A 10,525-nucleotide genomic window follows, 5' to 3' on the forward strand; every position below is an offset into this window, starting at 1 on the left:
ATCGAAACGATTCCAAGATACCCGCGTAATCATAAAAAATCGTGAAATTTGAAGAGAGAAGAGTCAAAACTCTACGTCAGGAGGCCTCACTAGAGCGACGAAGGGACTGAGAGGTAAAAAGAATCCTACTCTCCGATATATATAATCCTATAAGACTCAAAACATTTTTTTCTAGACTCAACAATGCCAGCGATTCGATCAAGCAGGGGGCTCCTTAGTCAGGGAAGGCTCTGATACCAACTTGTAACACCCACGATGGGGCTATATCTCCCACGTGTCGGAGCATGACTTAGAGGCATAACCGCATAGTAGGCATGTCGCAAGAGGGGTAATCTTTACACATCCCATGTACTGAATAAGAAAGGGACAAAGAGTTGGCTTACAATCGCCACTTCACACAATACATAAATATAACCTTACATCATCCAAAATACAATCAAGGTCCGACTACGGAACCAACATAAATAAAGACAGCCCCAAATGCATAGATCCCCGATCGCCCCAACTGGGCTCCTCTACTGATCGTCTGGAAAGGAAACATAGTAACGGCCCGAATCCTCGTCGAACTCCCACTTGAGTTCGGTCGCGTTCCCCGCACTGGCATCATCGGCACCTGCATTTGGTTTTGGAAGTAATATGTGAGTCACAGGGACTCAGCAATCTCACACAATCGCGATCAACACTATTTAAGCTTAAGGGTAGGCAAAGGTAGTGAGGTGGAACTGCAGCAAGCACTAGCATATATGGTGGCTAACTTACGCAAATGAGAGCGAGAAGAGAAGCAAATCATGGTCGATAAGCTATCATGATCAAGAAGTGATCCTGAAACTACTTACGTTCAAGCATAACACGAGACCGTGTTCTCTTCCCGGACTCCGCCGAAAAGAGACCATCATGGCTACACACGCGGTTGATGCATTTTAATTAAGTTAAGTGTCAGGTTTTCTACAACCGGATATTAACAAATTCCCATTTTCCCATAACCGCGGGCACGACTTTAAAAAGTTCAAAACCCTGCAGGGGTGTCCCAAATTAGCCCATCACAAGCTCTCACGGTCAACGAAGGATATTCCTTCTCCCAGGAAGACCCGATCAGACTCGGAATCCCGGTTACAAGACATTTCGACAATGGTAAAACAAGACCAGCAAGACCACCCGCTGTGCCGACAAATACCGATAGGAGCTGCACATATCTCGTTCTCAGGGAACACCGAATAAGCTAAGCGTATAGGAGCCAACATAACCCAAGTTGCCAAGGGACGGCCCAGCACAGTGCTCTAGTTTGGACCAACACTCAAAGGAGCACTGTCCCGGGGGTTTAAAATAAATATGACCCTTGAGTCCGCGAAACCCAAGGGAAAAGTCTTAGGTGGCAAAAGGTAAAACCAAGCTGGGCCTTGCTGGAGGAGTTTTATTCAAGGTGAACTGCAAGGAGTTCCCATAACACCCAACTGCGCAAGGAATGCAAAATCAAGGAACATAACACCGGTATGACGGAAACTAGGGCGGCAAGAGTGGAACAAAACACCAGGCATAAGGCCGAGCCTTCCACCCTTTACCAAGTATATAGATGCATTAAAGTACACAAGATATAGTAATGATATCCCAACAATAATCATGTTCCAAAAAGGAACAAACTTCATCTTCATCTGGAACTAGCAACGCTATAAGAGGGGCTGAGCAAGGCGGTAACATAGCCAAACAACGGTTTGCTGGGAAAGGTGGGTTAGAGACTTGACATGGCAATATGGAAGGCATGATATAGCAGGTGGTAGGTATGGTGGCATAGCAATAGAGCGAGCAACTAGCAAGCAAAGATAGAAGTGATTTCGAGGGTATTGTCATCTTGCCTGCAAAGTTCTCTGAGTTAACAAAAACTTGATCCTCATAACCGTACTCAACGGGTTCCTCGATCACGCACTCGTCTCCTGGCTCTACCCAATGCAAGAACACAAGCAAAAGACCAACAATCAATCACGGTGCAATGCGCAAGGAATATGATGCAAAACATGTCATGATATGCGGGATGTGATATGCAATGCATATGCGTGCTTCGGAAGGGAAAGATTGAACCAGGCCTCAACTTGGCAACCCAAGTGTGCCGATGGAAAGATGAGGTAATTTTGGTCGAATCGATATAAAGATCACCGGAAACGGATACACGGTTTGTAAATGGCAAGCAAAACAATAATGGCACAATTCTATGATTAACAGCACGATGCCATCTAGAATGCAACAAGAAACTAAGCTACTACACTCCAACATAACAACAAAGCACATGGCAGTGATCTACTCAAGATGCTTGACAAAAGATGAACACTGAGCTACAGCTAAATTGTAACGCCCTCGATGCGGCTATATCTCCTACGTGTCGAAGCACGACTTAGAGGCATAACCGCATTGAAAGCAATGTCGCAAGTAAGGTAATCTTCACAACAACCCATGTAAATAGATAATAGGGGAAAGGTACATAGTTGGCTTACACTCGCCACGTCACACAAATACATAAATAACATTACAATCATCCAATACACTCATGGTCCGACTATGGTACCAAAATAAAAGATCAACCCCAACATGCGACACGGTCCCGATCGCCCCAACTGGGCACCACTACTGATCATCAGGGAAAGACACATAGTAACGGCGTGAGTCTTCGTCGAACTCCCACTTGAGCTCAAGCGCATCATCTGGAACGGAGTCATCGGTCCCTGCATCTGGTTTGGAAGTAATCTGCGAGTCACGGGGACTCAGCAATCTCGCACCCTCGCGATCAAGACTATTTAAGCTTATAGGTAAGGCAAGGTAATATGTGGAGCTGCAGCAAGCGACTAGCATATCTGGTGGCTAACCTGTTTGCAAAAGAGAGAGAGAAGAGAAGGCAAAGCACGAACGAAGAACTATAGAACAACCTACGACAAACATTACTCCAACACCGTGTTCACTTCCCGGACTCCGCCGAGAAGAGACCATCACGGTAACACACATAGTTGATTCATTTTAATTAAATTAAGGTTCATGTTATCTACAACCGGACATTAACAAATTCCCATCTGCCCATAACCGTGGGCACGGCTTTCGAAAGTTCAAATCCCTGCAGGGGAGTCCCAACTTAGCCCATCACAAGCTCTCACGGTCAATGAAGGATAAACCTTCTCCCGAGACATTCCGGTCAGACTCGGCATCCCGGTTCTACAAGACAACTTTGACAATGGTAAAACAAGTCCAGCAACACCGCCCGAATGTGCCGACAAATCCCGATAGGAGCTGCACATATCTCGTTCTCAGGGCACACTCGGATGAGACATCCAACGAGTAAAACCAACCCTCAAGTTGCCCCGAGGTGGACCCGCAGTCTGCTCGGTCGGACCAACACTCAGAGGAGCACTGACCCAGGGGGGTTTAAATAAAGATGACCCTCGGGCTCCGGAAACCCAAGGGAAAAGAGGCTAGGTGGCAAATGGTAAAACCAAGGTTGGGCATTGCTGGAGGAGTTTTATTCAAGGCAAACTGTCAAGGGGTTCCCATTATCACCCAACCGCGTAAGGAACGCAAAATCCGGGAACATAATACTGATATGACGGAAACTAGGGCGGCAAGAGTGGAACAAAACACTAGGCAAAAGGAAGAGCCTTCCACCCTTTACCAAGTATATAGATGCATTAAGATAACAAGATAATATAATGATATCCCAACAATAAACAATGTTCCAACAAGGAACGATCTCCAATCTTCACCTGCAACTAGCAATACTATAAGAGGGGCTGAGCAAAGCGGTAACATAGCCAATCAACGGTTTGCTAGGACATGGTGGGTTAGAGGTTTGACATGGCAATTTGGGAGGCATGATAAGCAAGTGGTAGGCATCGTAGCATAGGCATAGCAAAAGAGCGAGCATCTAGCAAGCAAAGATAGAAGTGATTTCGAGGGTATGATCATCTTGCTTGCAAAGTTGTCAGAGTTGACTTGATCCTCGTAAGCAAACTCAACGGGCTCCTCGTTAGCGAACTCGTCTCCCGTCTCTACCCAAACAAGACAAACAAGCACAAGGAACACAATCAACCACGTGCAAAAGCTCGAACAACATGATGCAAACATGGTATGCTATGCGGGATGCGATATGTGATGCATATGCAAGATTTGACAAGGAATGATTGAACCTGGCCTCAACTTGGAAATACAAGAGTGGAAAGGTGAGGTGATTTCGGTTGAAATCGATATAAAGATCACCGGAATCGGATGCACGGTTTGGAAATGGCAAGCAAAACAAATATGGCAACGGTCTGCGATAAACAGCAAGTAGCCATCTAAATGCATCAAGACAATTATGGTACAGCACTCAAACATGACAACAAAATACATGGCAGGGATCCATTCACGATGCTTGACAAAATATGAACACTGAGCTACGGCCAATTCATCCATTAACAGGTTCAAACGAGCATGGCAAAAGTGCAAATGATAAACAGGTTTCAGACTTAGTGAAATTAACACAAGTCTGGAATTTAACATCAGATAGCACACTTTGAAGCATGAAAACTATATGCTACAGGAACTTAACATGGCAAAGCAATGCATGACATGAAGATACTCAAAGCACTTAACAAAATTCCCTTAGTGACCTTGAGCCAAAAGGGATCACAAAATACAATTGCAAGAATGTGAACATGGCAAAAACAAAATCAGGTTACAGACTTAGAGAAAAACTGGAGCATGCAAATCTGTTAACGAATAGGCATGTTTACGAGCTTGATGCACTCACTACAGAGCAAGGCATGACAAACTAAGCATACACCCATCAATAATACATATCATAGAAGCTAGACATGGCAAGAACAACAACATAGCATGCACGGATCAATAACAACATCCTCGGCAAAATCGCTAACAAGTCAACAATCTGCCAGGATTCACGAAATAGCAAACGTAGAGCTCGATTGACTCAAGCTAGGGTGCTCCATAATTGCAAACAAGGACATGGATGGATAGAGCACCAAAATGTTAACAAATCATCCTTACTGATCATCCTCAAAAGAGGCACGGATCACTAGGAAACAACATGAACATATGGCATATTGATAAAATCAGATCAAGGACTTAGTAAATTGTAAGTCCCTGAAATCAGCATTAACGAATGCACTACTTTGCAAGCTTGTGCTAGTCACCACACATATCACAAAAATACATGGTAAGCACCTCTGTAAAGATGGCATGGCATATAACAAAACTCGTGTAGAACTCAGGAGCATATCATGCACGCAATAATCATGGCAAAAATGACAAATAGCTATTTGGTGCAGCAGATCTGACCATTAACTCAAATAGCTCTCTTCCAACAGAATTTCGGGCATCAAGATGAGCTCAAAAGAAAATGATGCAATGAGATGAAATGATGTACTCTCTGAGGCGAACATTTTTATATGCTACACGCGCAAAACGGAGCTACGGATGCAGAGTTACGACATGATGAAAAACACGATTTAATTAGGGTTTCGGGGAAAGTCAACCGAGTGGATCTCCTCAGATCCAGATCTGGGAGCACTGTATCGGCGCGGACTTCGAGGATTGTCGGCGCCGGAGTTCGAGGTCGCCGGAGTGGAAGCAACGGCCGGAGTCGTCGGACTTGGACCGGCCGGAGACGCATGGAGGCTCGCCGGAGCTCTTGGGCGGCGAGGCGGAGCAGGGCGCGGCGTGGGTGCGGGCGGTGGTCACCGGAGCTTGCGAGGCCGACGATGGCGTGCGGCGGCTCCGGGCGTTCGGCGGCGACCTGGGCGAGGAGGCGGGGAGGCGGCGCTGACCCGCGGCGGCGGAGGGAGCAGATGGGCCGCGGGGGCCCGAGTTGGGCTCGGCGGGCCTCGGCGCGGGGACGGCCGACGTCGCCATGTGGCAGCGCCCTATTGCCGCGGGGTGGCGGCGGCTGCGGTGTCCGGTGCGGCGGACATGTCCGGCTCGCGGCGGGGAAGTTTGCTAGGGTTAGGGGGGAAGAGACCCGAGATTTTCGGGGAGAGACCTATATATAGGCATAGAGGGAGCTAGGAGAGTCCAAAAGAGGTGCGGTTTGCGGCCACGCAATCGTGATCGAACGACCTAGATGATGGAGAGGTTTTTGGTGGGTTATGGGAAAAATTGGAAGGGTGTTGGGCTGCAACACACACGAGGCCTTCTCGGTCCCTCGGTTAACCGTTGGAGTATCAAACGAAGTCCAAATGGTACAAAACTTGACAGGCGGTCTACCGGTAGTAAACCAAGGCCGCATGGCAAGTCTCAGTCCAATCCGTAAATGTTTAACCCCCACACATGAAAAGAGGTAGAAAGGACCACCGGAGGAGATAGGAGCGCCGGAATGCAAAACGGACAACGGGGAAAATGCTCGGATGCATGAGACGAACACGTATGCAAATGCAATGCACATGATGACATGATATGAGATGCATGACAACGACAACAACACACGGAGACAAAAACCCGAACCCGAGGAAATAAAATAACTTAGCGCCGGAAACGGCAAGATTTGGAGAACATATAAGGTAAATTACATCTGGGGTGTTACAACACTCCACCACAACGAAAGGATATCGTCCCGAGATCTAGGACTGGAAAAACTCCGGGTACTCAGAACGGAGGTGATCCTCGCTTTCCCAGGTGGCTTCACGGTCGGAATGGTGTGACCAATTGACTTTGAGGAATTTGGTTGACTTATTGCAAGTCTTGCGTTCAGTCTCTTCAAGAATAGCAACTGGGTGCTCACGATAAGAAAGGTCTTCTTGGAGATCAATCTGTTCAAAGTTGACGGTGCGGTCAGGAGTCTTGAAGCACTTGCGGAGCTGAGAGACATGGAACACGTCATGCACATTTGCCAAGTTTGAAGGAAGCTCGAGTTGATAGGCGAGATCGCCTCTTTTGCTGACGATCTTGAAAGGACCCACGTATCTAGGGGCAAGCTTCCCTTTGATACCGAAGCGACGAGTACCTTTCATTGGAGAGACGCGGAGGTACACATGATCTCCGATCTCGAAAGCCAAATCACGGTGCTTACTATCATAGTAGCTCTTCTGGCGCGATTGCGCTGCTCTGAGATTATCATGAATGACTTTGCACATTTCCTCTGCCTCTGTGATCAAGTCATTTCAAGAAGTTGACGTTCACCGGTCTCTGACTAGTTAAGAGGAGTACGACACTTCCTGCCATACAGAATTTCGAATGGGGCCTTGCCCGAACTTGCTTCAAAACTGTTGTTGTAGGAGAATTCGGCATATGGAAGACAATCTTCCCACTTCATACCGAAGGAGATCACACAAGCCCTGAGCATATCTTCAAGAATCTGATTGACACGCTCGACTTGACCGCTAATTTGAGGATGGAAAGCTGTGCTGAAGCGGATGTTGGTGCCCATGGCCTTCTGAAAAGAATCCCAAAACTTGGAGGTAAAGATGCTGCCACGGTCTGAAGAGATCAACTGTGGAATGCCGTGCAGAGAGACAATCCGAGAGGTATAAAGCTCCGCCAATTGAGCTGCAGTGATAGACTCTTTGATAGGCAGAAAGTGAGCCACTTTAGTGAGTTTGTCGATGACAACGAATATAGCATCATTGCCACGCTTGGACTTTGGAAACCCAGTCATGAAGTCCATCTCAATGTGTTCAAACTTCCATTCTGGAATGGCAAGAGGTTGGAGGAGACCAGCTAGTCTTTGGTGTTCTTCCTTCACTCTTCTGCAGACATCACATTCATTCACGAACTGAGCAATCTCGCGCTTCATTCGAGTCCACCAATAAGCCTGCTTGAGGTCCTGATACATCTTCGTACTCCCAGGGTGGATGGAGAGGAGAGAATTGTGAGCCTCGTTCATGATCACTTTACAGAGGTCACCTTTGGGCACAACAATACGATCCTCGAAGAAAAGAGTGTCCTTGTCATCAAGGCGGTAGCACTTGTACTTGGACTGACTCTTGGCAATCCCAATCTTCACCTTCTTCACCATAGCATCAATAAGCTGAGGCTCACGAATCTGGTCTTCCAAAGTAGCAGAGACTTGAAGGTTCGCGAGGAAACGCTGAGGAACAACTTGCAAATTGAGTTTGCGGAAAGCTTCACAAAGCTCGGGTTGGTAAGGCTTGATAATCAGACTGTTGCAGTAAGCCTTCCTGCTCAAAGCGTCAGCAATCACATTGGCCTTGCCTGGAGTATACTCGATACTCGGATTATACTCTTGAATCATTTCGACCCAACGAGTCTGCCTGAGGTTGAGATTAGGCTGAGTGAAGATGTACTTGAGACTCTTGTGGTCAGTGAAGATGTCCACTTTTCTTCCCAATAAGAGATGTCTCCAAGTCAAAAGAGCATGCACAACTGCCGCCAACTCGAGGTCATGAGTGGGGTAGTTCTTCTCGTTGGGCTTCAACTGGCGAGAGGTATAAGCCACAACTTTCTTCTCTTGCATCAACACTGCACCAAGGCCTTGAAGAGAGGCATCACAGAAGACCTCGAACGGTTTGGATTCATCAGGAGGAGTCAGAACTGGAGCAGTGACCAATTTCTCTTTCAAAGTGTTGAAAGCGATGTCACATTCCGGACACTAAACATACTTGACGTGCTTCTGGAGAAGGTTTGAAAGAGGCTTCGCGATATTTGAAAAGTTCTCAACGAACCTTCGATAGTAGCTTCCGAGACCGAGGAAGCTGCGGAGTTGCTTCACATTCTGAGGTGGTTCCCAATTCACAATTGCAGACACCTTCTCAGGATTCACCGCTATGCCCTTGGCAGAGATGATATGCCCAAGATAAAGAACCTCATCGAGCCAAAACTCGCACTTTGAGAACTTGGCGTAGAACTGATGTTCCCTGAGCTTATCGAGCACCAAACGCAAGTGCTTGGCATGATCTTCCTTGTTCTTCGAAAAGACCAGAATGTCAATGAGGTAGACCAAGACGAAGTCATTTGTGTAGGCGTTGAAGATGAAGTTCATCATGCGAGAGAAAGTCGGCGGAGCGTTGACGAGGCCAAAAGACATGACCGTGTATTCATATGAACCATAGCTTGTTCTGAAAGCCGTCTTGGGAATATCTTGCTCACGGATTCGAATCTGGTGATAGCCCATACGGAGATCAAGCTTGGAGAATACTTGAGCACCTTTGAGTTGTTCGAACAGCTCATTGATGTTGGGAAGTGGGTACTTGTTGTTGATAGTCTTCTTGTTCAATGGACGGTAGTCAACACAAAGTCGGTCCGTTCCATCCTTCTTCTTCACAAAAAGTACTCCACAACCCCACGGAGAAGAACTAGGTCGGATGAGACCCATTCGCTCTTGAATATCGAGTTGCTTCTTCAGCTCCTTCAACTCTTCAGGTCCAAGCTTGTAAGGACGTTTGCAAACCGGTTCCGTGCCAGGCTCAAGATCGATGATGAATTCAACTAGCCGATGCGGAGGTATTCCTGGAAGCTCTTCTGGAAAGACATCTTGATATTCGCAGATGACTAGAATTTGAGAGATGGCATCCAGTTCACCCTTCTCATTGAGAGAAAACAGACAGATGGTATCATCACGAGCAGCAAAGACAATTACATCCTCAGACGAATGAGTCAATTGAATCTGCCTGGCTGCAGAATCAAGATGCGCCTTGTGCTTAGAAAGCCAATCCATTCCGAGAATAAGATCAATATCCGAGTTTCCAAGAACCACCGGAGAGGACAGAAACTTGTAGTCGCCCAACGTGATAGAGACATCGGGAGCAATCAAACTAGAAGTCAAAAGCTTGTCGGGAGAAACAACTTGCATGACTTTGGGCATAACCTCAGTATCAACATTGTGCTTCGATGCAAATGGGAATGACAAGAAAGAATGCGATGCACCAGTGTCAAAAAGTACTTTTGCAGGAACATCGTTAACAGGAAGGTTACCCATGATGACATCTGACGAGTCCTCTGCCTGAGCTGCATTCATCAAGTTGACCTTGGCGTGCTTGGGGTTATGCTTGACCATAGCTGTACTTGCCGATCTCACAGGAGGAGGAGGAGGGAGACGCCTCTGATTGAAGAATTTGTTGGCATAGTGACCCTTCTGTTGGCACTTGTTGCACGTGACCTCTGAAAGTGGACGGTGATACAGAGCACTCGATCTTGGAGCTTGAGACGAAGTCTTGTTCTGAAAGCCAGGGTTGGGTGGGTGGGAAGATCCACTGCCACCTTTGCTCTTCTGCTGATAAGGCTGATGGAACGGAGGAGGAGGAAGCCAATACTTCTGCTGCTTAGCCACTTGAGTTGAGGAAGAAGGAGTAGCATCTCTGACTCGCTTCTTGGAAGCATCACACTTTAGTTGAGCACACTCTTGCTTCAATGCCATGTTGTAAAACTCATCATACCTCATGGGCTCAAAGAGGACAAGAGCTAGCTGGATTTCTTCTCTGAGACCACCCCTGAACTGGTATATCATTCTCTTCTCGTTAGGGACATCCTGCTTAGCAAAGCGGGCGAGCTTCTGAAACATCTTGTTGTACTCATAGACAGACATAGAGCCTTGCTTCAGATT

This window comes from Triticum urartu, chromosome 4 (genome assembly GCF_003073215.2).
Source record: "Triticum urartu cultivar G1812 chromosome 4, Tu2.1, whole genome shotgun sequence".
NCBI lineage: Eukaryota > Viridiplantae > Streptophyta > Magnoliopsida > Poales > Poaceae > Triticum > Triticum urartu.